Consider the following 2,352-nt stretch of genomic DNA (forward strand, 5'->3'; position numbering starts at 1 on the left):
AATAATTTTTTTTTGTTTTAATTATTTTTTTCATTCCTCACAAATTTACATTTCTGTTTGCAAATTTATAGTTTTTTTTATTTATTTATTTTTTCTTTTTTTATGCGTTCACTTTCGACTTGTTACATTCACTTGGGTGAAGTTAACTGTTCTGGAAGTACCGAGACTTTCGCGGAACTGCCAAGAAGGTTGCATGCATACAGCGCCGCACAAAATAATTGCACTATGCCACAACAGCTCTAGGACAGCTTACTCCCAGTTCCCTTTAATTCATTTAGTAATACAATAAATCTTCAGCAGCTGAAAAATATAAACAAAAATAATTTCTAATAATTGTTTAGTACATTTTTTAAGAGTTTTTGCTTTGTAAATGTAAAAAATTAAAGTTCTTATTTTGTTAAGACAGATAAAGAATAAAGGGAATTAAATATTGCTTTATGATTTATTATTAGTAGCATTATATTTATTTAAAACTAACAGTCGCTCAACATCTTGAATAAGAGTATTGCAAGAGGATGGCTGTAGCAAGGATCAGCTGTGGACTAACACCTTGGAAAAAGTGGCGTCTCATAATAGATTTAATATACATTGCGCTCAAACCGTTCAAGCTAAAATAACCAAATTCGCGCAAGGTAACGGGGTTTACAATAAGAACGCTACAATATCTGTTTTTAAATAAAACAAAAATGATTTGGGATATCAATCATTTGCTGTGAAAGTGAATTTGATGCCATTATGTAAGGAGCTCGATTTCTTTTGCATGGCCACCACAAGCACGCTTGTAGAAGTTTATACGCTAATCCCAATTTTCGAGGGTTTTCAAGCATAAATCGGAAATTTGATCTTGTAAGGATGTAGGCCAAGATCTTTTTGAAAAATACGCCACAACAACGTCACAGACATGTCCAACGCTTGAAAATGACGTGTGAGAGACTGATTTGAATCTTCCTCAATTGATGCGTTGCGGCAGCAATATTCGCGACACTACGAGCACTTCTTTGCCTTACTGGCACTTGAATTAAAATTTTCCACTAGACGCTCAATTGTCGATCTGACAGCACTATTATGACGACCATAAATTGGACTTAGTGCTCTTAAAGTTCAGAATTTCGGTAGTAAATTTTAACAATTTCGGTTCGTTGTTGGATCGTACATATTTCCATGGTAAACCTTACTGAAGAGAAATGTCAGAAGACTGTCCGGTCACTTTTGTAGCGTTCCTATTGAAAAACTCGTTTCGACTTAAAATTACTTTCTATTCTAACTAGTTTTGGGCCGAATGTGTCGCTCAGTGAGTATTATTTTTTATACATATATAAAATTGCTTTAAAATATACCTAAGCAATATCAATATTAATTCAATCAATAAAATGCTCGGTTACATCCGAACTTAGGCCTTCCTTACTTGTTTATACATGCAATGTACAGCGCCTGATTATGGAATGACTTGATTTTGACAGCTCCTGCTCCTGGTCATGTTTGTTTACGGATTTTGAAAGTGGGTTTTGTCAGTGGGTTCAGTAAGGTTTAACATTTCATCTAGTCAAAATTCATTTTGGTACAAAGGTTGGAAATTGTACTAAAGAAAACACGGAAATCTAGTCAAATCACACCCATTACTGACTTAATGCCTTCGACATCAAACGAAGTAGTCGCTATTGATCGTGTGGTTCGGGAAACGCAATTGCACCTCAAACAATTTTCCATTTAGTGCATATCGTGATATGGCGGCAACACTGGCTCTTATTGCGAATGACAAATCGAAATGGCAATCATTAATATCAATAGCGAGCGTTATAACACGATGTTTGCCGACTTGTTTCCAGGAATGTGATGAAATTGACGTGCCCGAGCACTATTTTCAGCGAGATGGTGCATCGACTCATGTTACATGACACGTTGCGTGCAAATTTTCGCGACTAATTTCCAGATATAACCAAGTCAAATGGTCACCAGGATCAGGCGATTTAAGACCTCTAGATTATTTTCTCTGCGGGTATGTTAAATCAAAGTTTTACGCCAATCAAACAAGCGACGCTCGAGCAGTTCAAAGACAATATTCAACGCCTTATAGCCGAAAGTCCAGCAGAAATGCTGCATTGGATCATCAAAAATTAGCGTAAAAGGGTGGAGTTGTGCAAACGGACCGTGGTGGATATTGGTCGATATTTTCTTTAAATCATAAATGGCTTAAAATTATATACATATAATTTTGACCAAATTTGAGTGTTTTGATTTGAGTGGTTTTCTTTGGCAGACCCTCCATAAATGTATAGAAAAGTTGTGAGAAAATATATATAAATATAAACAAATAATTTTAGCAAAATTTTGGGGAGAAAATTTATAACAAAA

At 35.2% G+C, this 2,352-nt stretch overlaps 1 long non-coding RNA gene across 5 annotated transcripts in view; it reads right to left on the bottom strand.

Moving 5' to 3' along the window:
* Positions 1-36: 36 nt before the first annotated feature.
* LOC108973939 overlaps positions 37-2,352 on the bottom strand; it is a 115,653-nt gene continuing 113,337 nt past the window's right edge. For 4 of the 5 annotated variants that reach the window (XR_001993764.1, XR_001993760.1, XR_001993761.1 and 1 more), the window contains one exon: positions 37-300. This is a non-coding gene — a long non-coding RNA (uncharacterized LOC108973939). Of the gene's footprint in view, positions 327-2,352 lie in introns of all 5 variants that reach the window. The other variant, XR_001993762.1, reaches the window with a different exon arrangement.

The sequence above is a fragment of the Bactrocera latifrons genome, unplaced genomic scaffold, assembly GCF_001853355.1.
Source record: "Bactrocera latifrons isolate USDA-ARS-PBARC rearing strain unplaced genomic scaffold, ASM185335v1 scaffold_51, whole genome shotgun sequence".
In the NCBI taxonomy this organism is placed as follows: domain Eukaryota; kingdom Metazoa; phylum Arthropoda; class Insecta; order Diptera; family Tephritidae; genus Bactrocera; species Bactrocera latifrons.